Source organism: Entelurus aequoreus, linkage group LG19 (genome assembly GCF_033978785.1).
Source record: "Entelurus aequoreus isolate RoL-2023_Sb linkage group LG19, RoL_Eaeq_v1.1, whole genome shotgun sequence".
In the NCBI taxonomy this organism is placed as follows: Eukaryota; Metazoa; Chordata; class Actinopteri; order Syngnathiformes; family Syngnathidae; genus Entelurus; species Entelurus aequoreus.
This window is the reverse complement of record NC_084749.1, coordinates 43,658,512-43,681,888: the sequence shown is the minus strand read 5'-3', so window position 1 is coordinate 43,681,888 and position 23,377 is coordinate 43,658,512. Positions and strand designations below refer to the sequence as shown.

Sequence of the window (23,377 nt, the reverse complement as noted above, 5' to 3'; positions counted from 1 at the left end):
GTTTCTTACTTTTTTTGGAATTTTGCCTACCATTCACAGTTCTTATGTAAGACCAGAACATGTTTTTATTTATTTATGCATTCTAAATAGTAAACAAATGCGATCAAAAGTCGGCTTACAATGGAGCCAATGTGAGTCTGCCTATAAAGCCCTTAAAAAAAACATCCAAGCACCTCCATTAAGGTTGTATATACATGATGTAAGTATATATGTGATTTATAATAACATTTCATATTTACGTATTTTGATTATTTTAAGCATTAATTTCAAAAACGCACCAGAGTGTTCACTTTTTTCCCCAACATCACTGATTATTCCTCAATGCAGACTTCATGACAGCCAACAAACACAATAAAACATCACTTACTGTACAATGTCTGCTCTCACTAGGATGCCGATTGATAGAAGCTTGTTAAATTCCCGTTTGGATGAAGAACGACTCATAATCCTCATGGATAAAAGGGCAGTGGAACCAAGCGTCTTTTCGTGTTGTTCTCGTCATTTCTGGGTCTAAATTGGCTGTCAAATTGTACCAACTTGTTGGATTACGTCCTCATCCTTCTACTATCCAGGTGAGATGCACGATTTATGATCTGCGATAAACTCCCACGAGCAAGGAAGCGAGGAAGCAGCTCATCTGTGAATAATATAAATACAGTCTATTATACAACATTATTCACATGTGAATAATATAAATACAGTCTATTATACAACATTATTCACATGTGAATAAAATAAATACAGTCTATTTTACAACATTATTCACATGTGAATAATGTAAATACAGTCTATTATACAACATTATTCACATGTCAATAATATAAATACAGTCTATTATACAGCATTATTCACATGTGAATAATATAAATACAGTCTATTATACAGCATTATTCACATGTGAATAATATAAATACAGTCTACTATAGAGCATTATTCATAGTTGAATAATTTAAATACAGTCTATTATACAGCATTATTCACATGTGAATAATATAAATACAGTCTACTATAGAGCATTATTCATAGTTGAATAATATAAATACAGTCTATTATAGAGCATTATTCATAGTTGAATAATTTAAATAAAGTCTATTATACAGCATTATTCACATGCGAATAATATAAATATAGTCTATTATACAGCATTATTCACATGTGAATAATATAAATTCAGTCTATTATACAGCATTATTCACATGTGAATAACATAAATACAGTCTATTATACAGCATTATTCACATGTGAATAGTAAATACAGTCTATTATACAGCATTATTCACATGTGAATAATATAAATACAGTGTATTATACAGCATTATTCACATGTAAATAATATAAATACTGTCTATTTACAGCATTATTCACATGTGAATACTATAGTCTATTATACAGCATTATTCACATGTGAATAATATAAATAAATTCTATTATACAGCATTATTCATATGTGAATACTATAAATACAGTCTATTATACAGCATTACTCACATGTGAATAATATAAATATAGTCTATTATACAGCATTGTTCACATGTGAATAATATAAATACAGTATATTATACAGCGTTATTCACATGTGAATAATATAAATACAGTGTATTATACAGCATTATTCACATGTGAATAATATAAATGCAGTCTATTATACAGCATTATTCACATGTGAATAATATAAATACAGTCTATTATACAGCATTATTCACATGTGAATAATATAAATTCAGTCTATTATACAGCATTATTCACATGTGAATAACATAAATACAGTCTATTATACAGCATTATTCACATGTGAATAGTAAATACAGTCTATTATACAGCATTATTCACATGTGAATAATATAAATACAGTGTATTATACAGCATTATTCACATGTAAATAATATAAATACTGTCTATTTACAGCATTATTCACATGTGAATACTATAGTCTATTATACAGCATTATTCACATGTGAATAATATAAATAAATTCTATTATACAGCATTATTCATATGTGAATACTATAAATACAGTCTATTATACAGCATTACTCACATGTGAATAATATAAATATAGTCTATTATACAGCATTGTTCACATGTGAATAATATAAATACAGTCTATTATACAGCATTATTCACATGTGAATAATATAAATGCAGTCTATTATACAGCATTATTCACATGTGAATAATATAAATACAGTCTATTACACAGCATTATTCACATGTCAATACTATAAATACAGTCTATTATACAGCATTACTCACATGTGAATAATATAAATACAGTCTATTATACAGAATTATTCACATGTGAATAACATAAATACAGTCTATTATACATTTATGTACAGTCAAAAAGGAACATATGCATTATACAGTCAAAGTACAAGCCATGGACGGTTCACACTTTCATTGTTTTTTTGTTTCTTATTGGCTCTGCTGTAAGCGGACTTTTATTTACGTTTATTTACAAGTTAGAATACATTGAAAAAAAATACATCTGTCGTCATGTCTTTCAAAATGATTGTGAACGATAGGTAAACATTTTTTCAAAAGTTCAGCTCCTTTGTAAGGACAGCATCAGGTTGTTTAAAGTAATAATTTAAGCCAATAAACTGTAGATACTTATTATTTTTTACTGGTTTTGAACCAGAAATGTAAATGAGAGTACATGCTGGCTGATATACTGCACATACAGTATATCCCTCGATAAAGAACATTGACTGATAACATAATAAAAATGTAATAACGTTTATGATTGAACCTTTTCCTAATATAACATCTGGGGGCAAAAATATGAATAATTGGATACATTTGTATAGTGTGTGGTGGGCTACAATAGCCCGGGCCACACTTTAGACACCCCTGAATGAATGTCCATCCATCCATCCATCCATCTTCTTCCGCTTATCCAAGGTCGGGTCACGGGGGCAGCAGCCTAAGCAGGGAAGCCCAGACTTCCCTCTCCCCAGTCACTTTGTCCAGCTCTTCCCAGGGGATCCCGAGGCGTTCCCAGGCCAGCCGGGAGACATAGTCTTCCCGACGTGTCCTGGGTCTTTTTCGTGGCCTCCTACCGGTCGGACGTGCCTGAAACACCTCCCTAGGGAGGCGTTCGGGTGGCATCCCGACCAGATGCCCGAACCACCTAATTTGGCTCCTCTCCATGTGGAGGAACAGTGGCTTTACTTTGAGCTCCTACCGGATGGCAGAGCTTCTCACCCTATCTCTCGGCGAAATAAATTTATTTTGGCCGCTTGTACCCGTGATCTTGTCCTTTCGGTCATAACCCAAAGCTCATGACCATAGGTGAGGATGGGAATGTAGATCGACCGGTAAATTGAAAGCTTTGCCTTCCGGCTCAGCTCCTTCTTCGCCACAACGGATCGATACAGCGTCCGCATTACTGAAGACGCCGCAACGACCGGTCTGTCGATCTCACGATCCACTCTTCCCTCACTCGTGAACAAGACTCCGAGGTACATGAACTCCTCCACTTGGGGGCAAAACCTCCTCCCCAACCCGGAGATGGCACTCCACCCTTTCCCGGGCGAGAACCACGGACTCGGACTTGGAGGTGCTGATTCCCATCCCAGTCGCTTTCGCACTCGGCTGCGAACCGATCCAGTGAGAGCTGAAGATCCTGGCCAGATGAAGCCACATCAGGACCAGATCATCCGCAAAAAGCAGAGACCTAATCCTGCAGCCACCAAACCGGATCCCTTCAACACCCTGACTGCGCCTAGAAATTCTGTCCATAAAAGTTATGAACAGAATCGGTGACCAAGGGCAGCCTTGGCGGAGTCAACCCTCACTGGAAACGGGTCCGACTTACTGCCGGGAATGCGGACCAAGCTCTGACACTGATCGTACAGGGAGCGGACCGCCACAATCAGACAGTCCGATCCCTGAATGAATGTGTTCTTTCATTTTTCTTTCTGTTATTGTTACCTCCAGTCTTCATACCACATTCACCCATCACCCCTCCGTGTGTCCATCCAACATGTCTATTAGCTCATACGTTTGGATGCTGCCACCTCAGTGTGACAAGCCAACTCAGTCTTTCCCCCAAGAACCCACACACACAAACGGGACTGTGGGCAAGAGTCAACAGTAAGTGCAGACCGTGTGTGTGTGTGTGTGTGTGTGTGTGTGTGTGTGTGCAGACCGCGGTAGCCTCTTATATAATAGGTGTGAAAGTATAGCTGTCAGCCAGAATTCCAGGTGTGTTTGTACTTCCATTGTGGATATGACCGGCACAGGTGTTCTCATTCCTCATTTCCAGTGATAAGGTCAAGAGTGCGTGGATGTGTTGTCGTCAAGTGTGCAGGATGCTGAATTTAAGGTTATGTTGAAAGCAAAGCACAGTGGGCAAGTAAGGAAGGAGGAAAGACAGATGTGAGAAAGTGGTGTTTTTTTTCCCCTCTGAAATAAAAACAGTTCTTACTCCGCCTGGAGTAAGAACGTCGAGTGTGGTCTTGGCTCACCTTCAAACAGAAGCCTGCGCTGCAAAAAGTCAGTGTTCAAAAACAAGAAAAAAATAATACAAAAATTAGGGGTGTTTTATTTGAACTAAGCAAAATTATCTGCCAATAGAACACGAAAATTTGGCTTGTCAAGACTTTCCAAAACAAGTAAAATTAGCTAACCTCAATGAACCCAGAAATAGCTTAAAGGCCTACTGAAAGCCACTACTACCGACCACGCAGTCCGATAGTTTATATATCAATGATGAAATCTTAACATTGCAACACATGCCAATACGGGTTAACTTATAAAGTGCAATTTTAAATTTCCCGCTAAACTTCCGGTTGAAAATGTCTATGTATGATGACGTATGCGCGTGACGTCACTAGTTAAATGGAAGTATTGGTACACCTTTGAATCCTATACAAAAAAGCTCTGTTTTCATCGCAAAATTCCACAGTATTCTGGACATCTGTGTTGGTGAATCTTTTGCAATTTGTTTAATGAACAATGAAGACTGCAAAGAAGAAAGTTGTAGGTGGGATCGGTGTATTAGCGGCTGGCTGTAGCTACACAACCAGGAGGACTTTGACTTGGATAGCAGACGCGCTAGCCGACGCTAGCCGCCGACCGCACGGATGATCGGGTGAAGTCCTTCGTCCTTCCGTCGATCGCTAGAACGCAGGTGAGCACGGGTGTTGATGAGCAGATGAGGGCTGGCTGGCGTAGGTGGAGCGCTAATGTTTTTATCATAGCTCTGTGAGGTCCCGTTGCTAAGTTAGCTTCAATGGCGTCGTTTGCAACAGCATTGTTAATCTTCACCAAGCTGGAAAGCATTAACCGTGTATTTACATGTCCACGGTTTAATAGTATTGTTGATTTTCTGTCTATCCTTCCAGTCAGGGGTTTATTTATTTTGTTTATATCTGCATTTAAGCACGATGCTATCACGTTAGCTCCGTAGCTAAAGTGTTTCGCCGATGTATTTTCGTGGAGATAAAAGTCACTGTGAATGTCCATTTCGCGTTCTCGACTCTCATTTTCAAGAGGATATAGTATCCGTGGTGGTTTAAAATAAAAATCCGTGATCCACAATAGAAAAAGGAGAAAGTGTGGAATCCAATGAACCCTTGTACCTAAGTTACGGTCAGAGCGAAAAAAGATACGTCCTGCACTGCACTCTAGTCCTTCACTCTCACTTTCCTCATCCACGAATCTTTCATCCTCGCTCAAATTAATGGGGTAATCGACGCTTTCTCGGTCCGAATCGCTCTCGCTGCTGGTGTAAACAATGGAGAAATGTGAGGAGCCTTTCAACCTGCGACGTCACGCTATTTCCGGTACAGGCAAGGCTTTTTTTATCAGCGACCAAAAGTTGCGAACTTTATCATCGAAGTTCTCTACTAAATCCTTTCAGCAAAAATATGGCAATACCGCGAAATGATCAAGTATGACACATAGAATGGATCTGCTATCCCCGTTTAAATAAAAAAATGTATTTCAGTAGGCCTTTAAAATAAGTATATTCTCACTAATAACAAGTGTACTACTATATGAGTATGTGTTTTCTATTGTTTCATTAAAAATAAAACAGCAAAGTCCATTTGGCTGTCATCTGTTTTAATTATGAGACACAATTGTGTCAAAGTCATGATTTTTTTTGTTAATGCTTGAAATAAGAAATTATTACTTTAAAAAAGTAGTTTTATACTTGTGAGTGTGGATGACACAGCTTTGCAACAGTTGATATTCTACTTTCAAGCCTGTTTTACTCAATATAGGTCATCAAATCTCAGCAACAAGCTGTAATATCTTACTGAGATCATTTAGGGCCAAAACCCTTAAAACAAGTAAAACACTCTAACATAAAATCTTATGTATGGCCGCGCAAGTCCCGGGATGCCCAAAATGTCCATAAGACACCCAGCCGAGTCCCACGGGGAGGGGGGGATAAAAGTTGGAAAAGTCGGCAAAAGTCCCAAAAATGTTCAAAATACCTACCCAGGTTCGGGTCCCACAAGTCCCGCCACCGGCCAGGATGCCCAATATGTCCAAAACGCGCCAAGCAAAGTCCCACGGGAAGGCGGGGAGAAAAGTCGGTGAAATGTTAAAAAATCACACCCGCGTTCGAGTGCCACAAGACTTGTGGCACTCCAAGTGGGACTCGAACCTGGGTAGGTATTTTGAACATTTTTAGGACTTTTGCCGACTTTTCCAACTTTTATCCCCCCCTCCCCGTGGGACTTTACTGGGTGCGTTTTGGACATTTTTTGCATCCCGGGACTTGTGCGGCCGGCGGCGGGACTCGTGGGACTGGAACCCGGGTAGGTATTTTGAACATTTTTGGGGACTTTTGACGGTTTTTCTCACTTTTCTCCCCCACTTCCTGTGGGACTTTGCTGGGTGCGTTTTGGACATTTTTTGCATCCCAGGACTTGTGCGGCCGGCGGCGGCACTTGTGGGACTGGAACCCGGGGAGGTATTTTGGACAAAATTGAGACTTTTGACCATTTTGGCCGCCTTTTCCCCTCTTCTTCCCCGCCTTCCTGTGCACCATTGCTGGGTGTTTTGGACATTTGGACAAAAATAGTTTCAAGCCTGTTTTACTCAATATAGGTCATCAAATCTCAGCAACAAGCTGTAATATCTTACTGAGATCATTTAGGACCAAAACCCTTAAAACAAGTAAAACACTCTAACATAAAACAAGTAAAACACTCTAACATAAAATCTTGTGTCAGGCCGCGCAAGTCCCGGGATGCCCAAAATGTCCAAAACGAGTCGAGCAAAGTCCCACGGGAAGGCGGGGAGAAAAGTCCGAAAATGTTCAAAAATCCCACCCGGGTTCGAGTGCCACAAGATTTGTGGCACTCCATGTGGGACTCGAACCTGGGTAGGTATTTTGAACATTTTTAGGACTTTTGCCGACTTTTCCAACTTTTATCCCCCCTCCCCGTGGGACTCGGCTGGGTGTGTTATGGACATTTTAGGCATCCCGGGACTTGCGCCGCCGGTGGCGGGACTTGTGGGACTCGAACCTGGGTAGGTATTTTGAACATCTTTGGGGACTTTTGACAATTTTTCTCACTTTTCTCCCCCACTTCCCGTGGGACTTTGCTGGGTGAGTTTTGGACATTTTTTGCAACCCGGGACTTGTGCGGCCGGCGGCGGGACTCGTGGGACTGGAACCCGGGGAAGTATTTTGGACAAAATTGGGACTTTTGACCATTTTGGCCGCCTTTTCCCCTCTTCTTCCCCGCCTTCTTGTGCACCATTGCTGGGTGTGTTTTGGACATATGGACAAAAAATAGTTTTGAGCATGTTTTACTCAATATAGGTCATCAAATCTCAGCAACAAGCTGTAATATCTTACTGAGATCATTTAGAAGCCTTAAAACAAGTAAAACACTCGAACATAAAATCTTATGTATGGCCGCGCAAGTCCCGGGATGCCCAAAATGTCCAAAACGCACCCAGCAAAGTCCCACGGGTAGGCGGGGAGAAAGGTGAGAAAATTCGGTAAATTGTTCAAAAATCACACCCGCGTTCGAGTGCCACAAGTCTCAAGACTTGTGGCACTCTATGTAGGACTCGAACCTGGGTAGGTATTTTGAACATTTTTAGGACTTTTGCCGACTTTTCCAACTTTTATCCCCCCTCCCCGTGGGACTAGGCTGGGTGTGTTATGGACATTTTGGGCATCCCGGGACTTGCACGGCCGGTGGCGGGACTTGTGGGACTCGAACCTGGGTAGGTATTTTGAACATTTTTGGGGACTTTTGACAATTTTTGTCACTTTTCTCCCCCACTTCCCGTAGGACTTTGCTGGGTGCGTTTTGGACATTTTTTGCATCCCGGGACTTGTGCGGCCGACGGCGGGACTCGTGGGACTGTAACCCGGGGAGGTATTTTGGACAAAATTGGGACTTTTGACCATTTTGGCCGCCTTTTCCCCTCTTCTTCCCCGCCTTCCTGTGCACCATTGCTGGGTGTTTTGGACATTTGGACAAAAATAGTTTCAAGCCTGTTTTACTCAATACAGGTCATCAAATCTCAGCAACAAGCTGTAATATCTTACTGAGATCATTTAGGACCAAAACCCTTAAAACAAGTAAAACACTAACATAAAATCTTGGGTCAGGCCGCGCAAGTCCCGGGATGCCCAAAATGTCCAAAACGAGCCGAGCAAAGTCGCACGGGAAGGCGGGGAGAAAAGTCAGAAAATGTTCAAAAATCCCACCCGGGTTCGAGTGCCACAAGATTTGTGGCACTCCATGTGGGACTCGAACCTGGGTAGGTATTTTGAACATTTTTAGGACTTTTGCCGACTTTTCCAACTTTTATCCCCCCTCCCCGTGGGACTCGGCTGGGTGTGTTATGGACATTTTAGGCATCCCGGGACTTACGCCGCCGGTGGCGGGACTTGTGGGACTCGAACCTGGGTAGGTATTTTGAACATCTTTGGGGACTTTTGACAATTTTTCTCACTTTTCTCCCCCACTTCCCGTGGGACTTTGCTGGGTGAGTTTTGGACATTTTTTGCATCCCGGGACTTGTGCGGCCGGCGGCGGGACTCGTGGGACTGGAACCCGGGGAAGTATTTTGGACAAAATTGGGACTTTTGACCATTTTGGCCGCCTTTTCCCCTCTTCTTCCCCGCCTTCTTGTGCACCATTGCTGGGTGTGTTTTGGACATATGGACAAAAATAGTTTTGAGCATGTTTTACTCAATATAGGTCATCAAATCTCAGCAACAAGCTGTATTATCTTACTGAGATCATTTAGAAGCCTTAAAACAAGTAAAACACTCGAACATAAAATCTTATGTATGGCCGCGCAAGTCCCGGGATGCCCAAAATGTCCAAAACGCACCCAGCAAAGTCCCACGGGTAGGCGGGGAGAAAGGTGAGAAAAGTCGGTAAATTGTTCAAAAATCACACCCGCGTTCGAGTGCCACAAGTCTTAAGACTTGTGGCACTCCATGTAGGACTCGAACCTGGGTAGGTATTTTGAACATTTTTAGGACTTTTGCCGACTTTTCCAACTTTTGTCCCCCTTCCCGTGGGACTTTGCTGGGTGTGTTATGGACATTTTGGGCATCCCGGGACTTGCACGGCCGGTGGCGGGACTTGTGGGACTCGAACCTGGGTAGGAATTTTGAACATTTTTGGGGACTTTTGACAATTTTTGTCACTTTTCTCCCCCACTTCCCGTGGGACTTTGTTGGGTGAGTTTTGGACATTTTTTGCATCCCGGGACTTGTGCGGCCGGCGGCGGGACTAGTGGGACTGGAATCCGGGTAAGTATTTTGGACAAAATTGGGACTTTTGACCATTTTGGCCGCCTTTTCCCCTCTTCTTCCCCGCCTTCTTGTGCACCATTGCTGGGTGTGTTTTGGACATATGGACAAAAAATAGTTTTGAGCATGTTTTATTCAATATAGGTCATCAAATCTCAGCAACAAGCTGTAATATCTTACTGAGATCATTTAGAAGCCTTAAAACAAGTAAAACACTCGAACATAAAATCTTATGTATGGCCGCGCAAGTCCCGGGATGCCCAAAATGTCCAAAACGCACCCAGCAAAGTCCCACGGGTAGGCGGGGAGAAAGGTGAGAAAAGTCGGTAAATTGTTCAAAAATCACACCCGCGTTCGAGTGCCACAAGTCTTAAGACTTGTGGCACTCCATGTAGGACTCGAACCTGGGTAGGTATTTTGAACATTTTTAGGACTTTTGCCGACTTTTCCAACTTTTGTCCCCCCTCCCCGTGGGACTCGGCTGGGTGTGTTATGGACATTTTGGGCATCCCGGGACTTGCACGGCCGGTGGCGGGACTTGTGGGACTCGAACCTGGGTAGGTATTTTGAAAATTTTTGGGGACTTTTGACAATTTTTGTCACTTTTCTCCCCCACTTCCTCTGGGACTTTGCTGGGTGCGTTTTGGACATTTTTTGCATCCCGGGACTTGTGCGGCCGGCGGCGGCACTCGTGGGACTGGAACCCGGGGAGGTATTTTGGACAAAATTGAGACTTTTGACCATTTTGGCCACCTTTTCCCCTCTTCTTCCCCGCCTTCCTGTGCACCATTGCTGGGTGTGTTTTGGACATTTGGACAAAAATAGTTTCAAGCCTGTTTTACTCAATATAGGTCATCAAATCTCAGCAACAAGCTGTAATATCTTACTGAGATCATTCTGGACCAAAACCCTTAAAACAAGTAAAACACTCTAACATAAAATCTTATGTATGGCCGCGCAAGTCCCGGGAAGCCCAACATGTCCATAACACACCCAGCCAAGTCCCACGGGGAGGGGGGGATAAAAGTTGGAAACGTCGGCAAAAGTCACAAAAATGTTCAAAATACCTACCCAGGTTCGGGTCCCACAAGTCCCGCCACCGGCCGGGATGCCCGAAATGTCCAAAACGCGCCAAGCAAAGTCCCACGGGAAGGCGGGGAGAAAAGTTGGTAAAATGTTAAAAAATCACACCCAGGTTCGATTGCGGTTCGAGTCCATGTGGGACTCGAACCTGGGTAGGTATTTAGAACATTTTTAGGACTTTTGCCGACTTTTCCAACTTTTATCCCCCCCCTCCCCGTGGGACTCGGCTGGGTGTGTTATGGACATGTTGGGCATCCCGGGACTTGTGCGGCCGGTGGCGGGACTTGTGGGACTCGAACCTGGGTAGGTATTTTGAACATTTTTAGGACTTTTGCCGACTTTTCCAACTTTTATCCCCCCTTCCTGTGGGACTTTGCTGGGTGTGCTATGGACGTTCCGGGCATCCCGGGACTTGCGCGGCCAGTGGCGGGACTTGTGGGACTCGAACCTGGGTAGGTATTTTGAACATCTTTGGGGACTTTTGACAATTTTTCTCACTTTTCTCCCCCACTTCCCGTGGGACTTTGCTGGGTGAGTTTTGGACATTTTTTGCATCCCGGGACTTGTGCGACCGGCGGCGGGACTCGTGGGACTGGAACCCGGGGAGGTATTTTGGACAAAATTGGGACTTTTGACCATTTTGGCCGCCTTTTCCCCTCTTCTTCCCCGCCTTCCTGTGCACCATTGCTGGGTGTTTTGGACATTTGGACAAAAATAGTTTCAAGCCTGTTTTACTCAATATAGGTCATCAAATCTCAGCAACAAGCTGTAATATCTTACTGAGATCATTTAGGACCAAAACCCTTAAAACAAGTAAAACACTCTAACATAAAATCTGCTTAGTGAGAAGAATGATCTTACCAGACAGAAAATAAGCAAATATCACCCTTATTGGAGATATTTCATCTTACTTAGATTTCAGTTTTTGCAGTGTTGGAAATGTGCTACCATGATAGTTTATATTTAGAGCATCTCAATCACTTTCGGGTGTTGATCCCAAGTCTCCATTAATTAAGTTATTCACCAGTACCCCAATGGTGCAGAATGGTAACTTCACTGCCACCTTGTGGTCAAATGTAAGTGTGACGAAGTGAAGCTCCAGCAGTGGAAACTCATCAGGATCAACATACCTTTCTGTCAGCGAGCCAGCGTGACTTTCCCTAACAAGCATCGAGCAGCTTTACGCTTCGGCGAGCCGACCGCGGTCATGTTGGGTGTGCGTGACAGCCGGTCAATCAATGAGTTTGTCAGCCGGACACGAAGCTGGCCAACTGCTCCACCAAATCGGTTCCTATACAATCCCAATAGTTGATCTCAGATCTCACGTTTCGTTTAGTCTTCTCAATAGAATCTACACTATATTGCCAAAAGTATTTGGCCACCTGCCTTGACTCACATATAAACTTGGAAGTGCCATCCCATTCCTAACCTGATTCAATATGATGTCGGTCCACCTTTTGCAGCTATTACAACTCTTCTGGGAAGGCTGTCCACAAGGTTGCGGAGTGTGTTTATAGGAATTTTCCACCATTCTTCCAAAAGCACATTGGTGAGGTCACACACTGATGTTGGTGGAGAAGGCCTGGCTCTCAATTTACCCCAGTAAGGTGTTCTATCGGGTTCAGGTCAGGACTCTGTGCAGGCCAGTCAAGTTCATCCACACCAGACTATGTCATCCATGTCTTTATGGACCTTGCTTTGTGCACTGGTGCACAGTCATGTTGGAAGAGGAAGGGGCCCGCTCCAAACTGTTCCCACAAAGTTGGCAGCATGGAATTGTCCAAAATGTGGTGGTATCCTTTCACTGGAACTGAGGTGCCAAGCCTAACTCCAAAAACAACCCCACACCATAATTTTTCCTCCACCAGATTTCAAGTTTATCTACACCAGACTCTGTTATCCATGTCTTTGTGGACCATAGTCTTTGCACTATGCGCTTCAGCATCCGCTGACCCCTCTCTGCCAAGTTTACGTGGCCTACTACTTGGTGGCTGAGTTGCTGTTGTTCCCCAACTCTTCCATTTTCTTATATTAAAGCAGACAGTTGACTTTGGAATATTTAGGAGCGAGGAAATGTCACGACTGGATTTGTTGCACAGGTGGGATCCTACGACAGTTCCACGCTGGAAATCACTGAGAGCGGCCCATTCTTTCACAAATGTTTGCAGAAACAGTCTCCATGCCTAAGTGCTTGATTGTACCTCCCTGCTTGGCACTCAGCATCAAGGGTCGGAATTGGGGGTTAAATCACCAAAAATTATTCCCGAGCGCAGCCACCGCAGCTGCTCACTGCTCCCCTCACCTCCCAGGGGGGGTGGAACGAGGGGATGGGTCAAACGCCGAGATTATTATTATCGGTGCATGTGATGGACGAATGCACTGCATATGTGATGGAGGAATGCACTGCATATGTGATGGAGGAATGCACTGCATATGTGATGGAGGAATGCACAGTGCAGGGTTGAAATTGTACTGAATTTGCATTAGATCAGGTTGCTTTAGCTAATAATCATACTGCAAGATCTAGCATGTTGCATTCAATGTTTATTCCCATTAATTCCCCGTTAATTCCCATATATTCCCGTTAATTCCCATGGAAAGTTTCCAACTTTGAATATTCCCGGAATGTTGCAACCCTACTCACAACACAAACACACAGAAGCCCAAAGACTAAAATACTCATGGCTATACTCTCTAACTGTGACCAGGCCTGGAATTGTTACATTAGAGCAGTGGTCCTCTATTATTTTCTGTCATGCCCCCAGAGGGGATAGACATTTTTATAGATTGAACACAATCACAGAGACTGTACGGACAAAAAAGCACGGGCAGGAATTAGAAAATTGAAGGCCTACTGAAATGAATTTTTTTTTATAAACGGGGATAGCAGATCCATTCTATGTGTCATACTTGATCATTTCGCGATATTGCCATATTTTTGCGAAAATGATTTAGTAGAGAACATCGACGATAAAGTTCGCAACTTTTGGTCGCTGATAAAAAAAAGCCTTGCCTGTACCGGAAGTAGCGTGACGTCGCAGGTTGAAAGGCTCCTCACATTACCCCATTGTTTACACCAGCAGCGAGAGCGATTCGGACCGAGAAAGCGACGATTACCCCATTAATTTGAGCCAGGATGAAAGATTTGTGGATGAGGAAAGTGAGAGTGAAGGACTAGAGTGCAGTGCAGGACGTATCTTTTTTCGCTCTGACCTTAACTTAGGTACAAGGGTTAATTGGATTCCACACTCTCTCCTTTTTCTATTGTGGATCACGGATTTGTATTTTAAACCACCTCGGATACTATATCCTCTTGAAAATGAGAGTCGAGAACGCGAAATGGACATTCACAGTGACTTTTATCTCCACGACAATACATCGGCGAATCACTTTAGCTACGGAGTGTTGGAAGCCATATCCATATTTAAGTGTTACTTCTTTCTAAAAACTCCTATAGTCATATTTACATCAGCTAATGTCTCGTGTGGTACAAAGTGCTTGGATTCGAGTGTCCTTGGTTAGAGTCTGAGCGCTGTCTTTGTTGAGACTGCCATTACATTCCTGAGATACGGAGCACAGCCAGACGGGGGAAACAGCAGGTGGGGGGGGGGGGACAGGAGAAGGAGGAAGTAGACAGGAGTTCCGGGGTTTTGGTAGACCGATCTGGACCGGGCTGGGGAACGCTGGTGTGCTGGATTGGTCTCAGTTTGTCCTCTAAGCTTGGAGAATAAACCACAAAATACCAACTTCTGCCTGGTGATTGAATATAAACAACAGCATATTGCCATAAAAAGAATCTGGGAGAGACTAGCAATTTGAATTCCCCATTGGAGGAATGCTGGTCAACGTGATAGCATCGTGCTTAAATGCAGATAGAAACAAAAGAAATAAACCCCTGACTGGAAGGATAGACAGAAGATCAACAATACTATTAAACCATGGACATGTAACCACACGGTTAATGCTTTCCAGCTTGGCGAAGATTAACAATGCTGTTGCTAACGACGCCATTGAAGCTAACTTAGCAACGGGACCTCACAGAGCTATGATAAAAACATTAGCGCTCCACCTACGCCAGCCAGCCCTCATCTGCTCATCAACACCCGTGCTCACCTGCGTTCCAGCGATCGACGGCACGACGAAGGACTTCACCCGATCATCGATGCGGTCGGCGGCTAGCGTCGGCTAGCGCGTCTGCTATCCAAGTCAAAGTCCTCCTGGTTGTGTTGCTGCAGCCAGCCGCTAATACACCGATCCCACCTACAGCTTTCTTCTTTGCAGTCTCCATTGTTCATTAAACAAATGGCAAAAGATTCACCAACACAGATGTCCAGAATACTGTGGAATTTTGAGATGAAAACAGAGCTTTTTTGTATTGGATTCAATGGTGTCCGAATACTTCCGTTTCAACCATTGACGGCACGCGCATACGTCATCATACATAGACGTTTTCAACCGGAAGTTTGAAATGTCACTTTGTAAGTTAAGCCGGCCGTATTGGCATGTGTTGAAATGTTAAGATTTCATCATTGATATATAAACTATCAGACTGCGTGGTCGGTAGTAGTGGCTTTCAGTAGGCCTTTAATGAGGCGTAGGCGTCACAATCTGGAGTTTATCATGCAGAGCATGTTGAAAATGTGACACTATTTGAAAAGTTACTTTTTGTCTGCAGCTCTACTTGCATACAATAAAATTCCTATAATGACAGTGTGCAATTTAAAAATAAAAAAAGCTGATGTTGCTGACTTTTTTTTTATTGCTTGATTTTAGTCTGTTTTTTTCCCCCAAAAACAAACAAGCAAATAGAAATAGAAGATATAGAACCTCAAAAGAATACCATTTCCTGCCCCTCGTTGTTTTCCAGAGCATTCCTGGAATGACGGGTGTGTGTATTTTAAGGTGGACATTTATCCTAGCTGGTGATTTGGGGCCACTGTGGTTTGCAAAGCTGTGTGTGTGTGTGTGCGTGCGTGTGTGTGTGTGTGTGTGTGTGTGTGTGCGTGCGTGTGTGTGTGTGTTTCTCTAGGGAACATTCAGCACGTATTTCCCCGGGAAGCTCACATTGTAATTACAGTCTTCAGGGAAGAATATTCTTTTAACTTCTGGGGTGTCACCACTTCACTGTGTTTTTGCATCTGCTGAGTTGATGTGTGTGTGCGCGTGTGTTCATTAAATGACTCTATTTAAATGATAAACGTCGAAAAAATGTGCATAGCATGTGCAGAAAATCAATTCAATAGTGGCATGAAATTATTTGGTGATAAGATTCGCAAAAAGTTGTTGGAAATGTGGAATTTCCTAATTGTTAAACGAAGGTTTGAAATGGAGGGTTAAATAAAGTTTAAATTGTTAAGGTGAGTTATTTATAGTTAATTATTCACTTTAAATACACTTACAGTCGCGATCAAAAGTTTACATACACTAATGTCATGGCTGTCTTGAGTTTCCAATCATTTCTACAACTCTTATTTGTTTGTGATAGAGTGATTGGAGCACATACTTGTTGGTCACAAAAAACATTCATGAAGTTTGCTTCTTTTATGAATTTATTATGGGTCTACTGAAAATGTGACCACATCTGCTGGGTCAAAAGTATACATACAGCAATGTTAATATTTGCTTACATGTCCCTTGGCAAGTTTCACTGCAATAAGGCACTTTTGGTAGCCATCCACATGACAACATTGGTGCAGTTCAGCTAAATGTGTTGGTTTTCTGACATGGACTTGTTTCTTCAGCATTGTCCACACGTTTAAGTCAGGACTTTAGGAAGGCCATTCTAAAACCTTAATTCTAGCCTGATTTAGCCATTCCTTTACCACTTTTGACATGTGTTTGGGGTCATTGTCCTGTTAGAACACCCAACTGCGCCCAAGACCCAACCTCCGGGCTGATGATTTTAAATTGTCCTGAATAGCTTTTTCATTAGGGCTGCGAATCTTTGGGTGTCCCACGATTCGATTCAAAATCTATTTTTTTCGATTCAACGCGATTCTCGATTCAAAAACGATATTTTCCCGATTCAAAGGGATTCTCTATTCATTCAATACATAGATTTCCGCAGGATCTACCCCAGTCTGCTGACATGCAAGCAGAGTAGTAGATTTTTGTAAAAAGCTTTTATAATTGTAAAGGGCAATGTTTTGTCAACTGATTGCAATAATGTAAATTTAACTATTAAATGAACCAAAAATATGACTTATTTTATCTTTGTGAAAATATTGGACACAGTGTGTTGTCAAGCTTATGAGATGCGATGCAAGTGTAAGCCACTGTGACACTATTGTTCTTTTTTTTTATTTTTATAAATGTCTAATGATAATGTCAATGAGGGATTCTTAATCACTGCTATGTTGAAATTGTAACTAATATTGATAGTGTTGTTGATATTATTCATTTTTGTTTCACTACTTTCGGTTTGTTCTGTGTCGTGTTTGTGTCTCCTCTCAATTGCTCTGTTTATTGCAGTTCTGAGTGTTGCTGGGTCGGGTTTGGTTTTGGAATTGGATTGCATTGTTATGGTATTGCTCTGTATTGTTTTGTTGAATTGATTATTTTAAAAAAATAAAAATAAAAATACATAAATAAATAAAAAATAAAAATCGATTTTTTTAAAAATGAGAATCGATTCTGAATCGCACAATGTGAGAATCGTGATTCGAATTTGAATCTTTTTTTTCCCACACCCCTATTTTTCATTGTCCCATTTACTCTCTGTAAAGCACCAGTTCCATTGGCAGCAAAACAGGCCCAGAGCATAATACTACCAACCACCATGCTTGATGGTAGACATGGTGTTCCTGGGATTAAAGGCCTCACCTTTTCTCCTCCAAACATATTGCTGGGTATTGTGGCCAAACAGCTCCATTTTTGTTTCATCTGACATCGCGAGGACAAATATAAGACCTTCTGGAGGAAAGTTTATAAACAAATTCATAAAAGAACCAAATTACATGAATGTTTTTTGTGACCAAAAAGTATGTGCTCCAATCACTCTATCACAAAAAAATAAGAGTTGTAGAAATTATACAATGATAAAATACAATTGTAGAAAGTTTGGATGCAGTGTATACCATAAATAATAAATTAAACTTCTAGAAAGCTATACAACTTATTCTGATTGCTTCAGTTGAATACCCCTGGAAACATCCGTTGAGATGATGTATTAACTATCAAACATCAAAACGCACTTCGTGACATGTTAGCTACTTCTCTTTGTTTATAATGTTTATAATGTCTATTTTCTATTTCCTGCTGGATCTATGCTGCTGCTGTCACATATACTGTATATACTGTAATATTGTACATGGTCATTGGTATATATTGTATATATGTTATAGACATAATATATCTCTAGATATATTATTCTGTACACATATTATGTATATATTCGTATATATGTTGGATTTTTTATCGCTATATTAGTCTATACCTGCATTGTCCTTTCCATCCTTACACTTTCCATCATTGTAACTGAGCTACTGTGTTGAACAATTTCCCTTGTGGATCATTAAAGGCATTTTGAAGTCAAAGTGTTATCTTTTTCATTGATTTCAACGACGTTCACAAGTGTTAGTGAAACATGATGTCATGGCAAAGTCCTCCTCATTAGTAACGAGCCCCTTTTCATTCTCTTGTTCCACATGAACAAGAGAAACGTGCGTGTAACAAAAACACCTACAGTAAGCGTAATTGGGGGGATTAGGGCCCTAAATGTGAATGTGGAGGGAGAGTGTGGTCAGCGCGCCTGCAGCAGCAAAGGTCACCGCCTCTGTCAATGGTGTTGAGGGCGGAGAGCACCATCGGCTAGGGGCGGGGCATGTGCTGGACGGCGAGACACAGCTGGCAGGTGATTAGATTTCACAGGTGGTACGTGGTGACCTAATCATCTGTTGCCTACTGAAATGAAATGTTCTTATTTAAACGGGGATAGCAGATCCATTCTGTGTGTCATACTTGATCATTTCGCGATATTGCCATATTTTTGCTGAAAGGATTTAGTAGAGAACATCGACGATAAAGTTCGCAACTTTTGGTCGCTGATAAAAAAAGCCTTGCCTGTACCGGAAGTAGCGTGACGTCGCAGGTTGAAAGGCTCCTCACATCTGCACATTGTTTACACCAGCAGGGAGAGCGATTCGGACCGAGAAAGCGTCGATTACCCCATTAATTTGAGCGAGGATGAAAGATTTGTGGATGAGGAAAGTGAGAGTGAAGGATTAGAGTGCAGTGCAGGACGCCAGGGTGTATCTTTTTTCACTCTGACCGTAACTTAGGTACAAGGGCTCATTGGATTCCACACTTTCTCCTTTTTCTATTGTGGATCACGGATTTGTATTTTAAACCACCTCGGATACTATATCCTCTTGAAAATGAGAGTCGAGAACGCGAAATGGACATTCACAGTGACTTTTATCTCCACGACAATACATCGGTGAAGCACTTTAGCTTCAGAGCTAATGTGATAGCATCGTGCTTAACTGCGGATAGAAACAGAAGAAATAAACCCCTGACTGGAAGGATAGACAGAAGATCAACAATACTACCAAACCACGGTTAATGCTGTACCGCCTGGCGAAGCGTAGCAATGCTGTTGCTAACGACGCCATTGAAGCTAACTTAGCTACGGGACCTCGACAGAGCTATGCTAAAAACATTAGCTCTCCACCTATGCCAGCTCTCATCTGCTCATCAACACCCGTGCTCACCTGCGTTCCAGCGATCGACGGCGCGAAGAAGGACTTCACCAGATCTTCGATGCGGTCGGCTGCCCGGAGACGGAGGAAGTCAAGGTGAGGACAGCGGCGCAGCGGCGGGCGTTGTAGCTTTCGACCACACCCCGGCCGCCATCAGAGTCGGCAAGAAACATATATTTCCCCAAAGTTACGTACGTGACATGCACATAGCGCAACGCACGGACGGGCACGCGATCAAATGTTTGGAAGCCAAAGCTGTACTCACGGTAGCGCGTCTGCTATCCAACTCAAAGTCCTCCTGGTTGTGTTGCTGCAGCCAGCTGCTAATACACCGATCCCACCTACAGCTTTCTTCTTTGCAGTCTTCATTGTTCATTAAACAAATTGCAAAAGATTCACCAACACAGATGTCCAGAATACTGTGGAATTTTTTCGATGAAAACAGAGCTGTTTGTATTGGATACAATGTGTCCCAATACTTCCGCTTCAACCATTGACGTCACGTGCATACGTCATCATACATAGACGTTTTCAACCGGAAGTTTAGCGGGAAATTTAAAATTGCACTTTATAAGTTAACCCGGCCATATTGGCATGTGTTGCAATGTTAAGATTTCATCATTGATATATAAACTATCAGACTGCGTGGTCGGTAGTAGTGGCTTTCAGTAGGCCTTTAAATGTTCATTAAAATTCTGTTGAAACGGCACGCCTGGCTCCTGTGACGTGGTGTCCGTGGAACGGGTAGTGACGACTTCCACAGTGTATTTTAGGGAAAATAATTGATATAAACAAAAGGTTTTACTGCTTGTAAATGGGTTATACTTGTATAGCACTTTTCCACCTTTAAGGTACTCAAAGCGCTTTGGACACTATTTCCACATTCACACACTGATGGCGGGAGCTGCCATGCGAGGCCCTCACCACGACCCATCAGGAGCAAGGGTGACGTGTCTTGCTCAAGGTTAGGATTGGTGGAAGCTGGGGATCGAACCAGGAACCCTCTAGTTGCTGGCACGGCCGCTCTACCACAACCGAGCCACGCTTCCCCCGTCATATGGTACATACATAAATGCGGTGTTTTTCAACCTTTTCTGAGCCAAGGCTGTCGGGTTCAAACACTGATGACGTCTATTAAACAAGACAAGAAGCAAGGAATCAAAACAGAGACAGAATTAAATTTGGCTCAATTGAGGAGAGCGCGTACACCTGTACCCTTGTACAGTGTTTCACCACGCTCTGACGAAAGATTGTACGCCTCCTCTTTTATCTGGACTTTCCCTGATTACATTGCAACAGCCGTTTCTAAGGGAAGGGGGGTCGTAAACAGAAAAGGTTGTAAATAAGTTCAAAGAAAAGTTCAAAGAAAAGGTGCCTGGAGGGGAGTCAGGTCCTGCTTTCTCTCCGCTTTGTAGATCTCGAGTCAAGACAAAATCTTTCTGTGGATTACAATACATCAAAGAAACTGACGCCCTTATGTCGCTCCCCATCCTACACACTGGAGTTTTACAAGCCTTTTGCTTGGTAGGATCAAAGACAGTTTTTGTCCTCTCGCCGGGAACTGATGGCAACACAAAGTTTTGTGATAGAAAATGGATGGATGGATGAAATTTAAATAAATTTAGTTATAAATTTAAAACAATTCTGACCGTAGCCTTAATCCAGATAACACATTTTAGAATATAATGCATGACAGCACGGTCTGTTACGTATGGCGGGGGAAGGAGATGCCACCACAACCAGGATCTGGTCATTAGGTTTATTTAAACCTTTGATGAGTGTGTGGGAGGTGTATGCTACTCTTAGTGTTTGGTGCAAAACGATGTTTAGAATTAACAATGTAAAACTTACCAGGGTTTGTTGTAAGTGTGTGTTGGATGAATCCTTTGTCAGTCCAGTGGGGCAAGGCAAGCCAAGGAGGTAGTCCGTGGGCAAGCAAGCGGTCGGGGGCTGGAGAGAAGCAACGAGGTCCGTGTCCAAGCAGGGTTCGAGGATCGAGGGAGGCGGTCCAAAATCCAGAGAGGAGTCAAGGCACACAGCTTTGATTACAAGGAACAGGAAGGACAATGCGGGGAGCACAAAGGACATGAGACACGGGAACAAGGGAGGGAAGCCAGAGACAGGATGCTTACTACTGAGAGTGAACTACGTTCCGGCAAAGGATCACCGGGTCCGTTGGTCTTTATGCTGTCATCCCTCATTAGTACCAGGTGCGCTGATCAGCGATTATCTGCAGACTTTCCGGCGCGTAGGGCGTGATGCGGCCAGCGCGAGCAGGGGCGTGTCCTGGTGTGTGCCAACACAGGTGCTGGCAGAACTTGCTGCCGATGAAAAGCGGGTTCGAGCCCGCGCCGTGACACGGTCATTGACATTCATGTATGTAATAAAAAGAAAGCACGTCCTGCAACCTTAATATATACATATTTTAAATTGTGCATTTATTTAAGAATGTATTAAGTGAAGATGTGGTGTTTGGTATATAGACAAACAACTTGAAGGCATTGACATAACAACTGTGGATACAACTCAAAGGCCTACAGTGTTGGCTTTAACGCACTTTTTACACATTGAAATCAGAAAGGACGCGAGTTTCCGGAAGTCCGCGCGTCCCCTGGACGCAGATTTTTATTTATTAATTTTTTTTACCGTCCAGTTTGCTTGTTTCTTGTTTTTTTTTATCGTTTATCGCTTTCCGCCGGTGTGTTGTTTTGTTTATATTTGCCGGGTCAAATTATCATTAATTAATTATTGGTCGACTTCAAAGTAATGCACTTGCCGGTACAATTTTTAAAATTTTGATTCGCCAAAAGTTTTATCGATTACAAATACTGCATTTCCGGGATTAGGACTCCCGCCTGTTATATTCTGATTGCTTCAGTTGAAAACCCCTGGAAACATCCATTGAGATGATGTATTAACAATCAAACATCAAAACGCACATCTACTGATTGAAGAGCTAGCTTCTGCAGCTAGTTGTTTTGCAGTGTATACCACACATAATAAAATGATAAAATAAACTTCTAGAAAGTTTGGATGCAGTGTATACCACATAATCAGTGTTGGGACTAACGCGTTACAAAGCTACTTTTGGCGGTGAATAGTAATCTAACGCGTTATTTTTTATATTCAGTAACTCAGTTACCGGTACTACATGATGCGTTACTGCGTTATTTTATGTTATTTTTTTATGTAGTATCGGCTAAAAACTGAGAGGATCTGAGTGTGTTTTTTTGGAAAGCTGCAGAAAAGGCGACGGAGAAAAGGCGCGCTGCTCTGTGTGTGGGTGTGGGGCGGGGGGGAGGAGGGGGGCGTGTCTGTGTTTACTAACAAGACATGGCAGAGCCTAAGTCGAGTTTCTTAGCATGGAGATATTCTCACTACTTTTCTTTTGTCGACCACAAAGAAAAGAACATTTTAGTTAAATGTAAGTTGTGTCTTGGATCAAAGATCCTATCCTAGCAATTCAAATCTGCTGAAACAGCTACAAAAGCAACATGCTTCTACCAAGCTAGTGAAGAGACATACACTTCACCTCAACCCCCAACAGCGGCTTGTTTTTTAACGAGGCACTGCGCACTGAAGGTACACACACTCTGTCAATTCTCTTATATACTCTTTCATTCTAGACTTATAGAGTGTTTGATTATCACATCACTCTAAATGTATACACTATAAAGTTCACAAACATAAAGAGGGATCCTAGTGGGCCAGGCCAATCTTTCCTTATCTCTAAACTAAAACTGGGGAAATGCGTAGAGTGTTCTGGGCTTCAGACATGGTTTTATTTCACAATTCCTTGAGAGAGAAAAACGCCTGGTTAGGCTTTGTGTATGTAGTGTGTGCC

At 42.6% G+C, this 23,377-nt stretch overlaps 1 protein-coding gene and 1 long non-coding RNA gene across 4 annotated transcripts in view; one reads left to right on the top strand and one right to left on the bottom strand.

Moving 5' to 3' along the window:
- The window catches only part of LOC133635384 (uncharacterized), a 42,915-nt gene extending 20,728 nt beyond the window's left edge, over positions 1-22,187 (bottom strand). The window contains exons 1-3 of one of the 2 annotated variants that reach the window (XR_009822056.1): positions 21,666-22,187; positions 21,385-21,572; positions 368-637 (exon numbers count right to left, since the gene is read on the bottom strand). This is a non-coding gene — a long non-coding RNA (uncharacterized LOC133635384). Of the gene's footprint in view, positions 1-75; positions 638-21,384; positions 21,573-21,665 lie in introns of those variants that run through there. The other variant, XR_009822055.1, reaches the window with a different exon arrangement.
- Positions 1-23,377, top strand: part of bcar3 (BCAR3 adaptor protein, NSP family member) — a 270,158-nt gene that overhangs the window by 154,546 nt on the left and 92,235 nt on the right. The gene's annotated exons all lie outside the window — the stretch shown is intronic.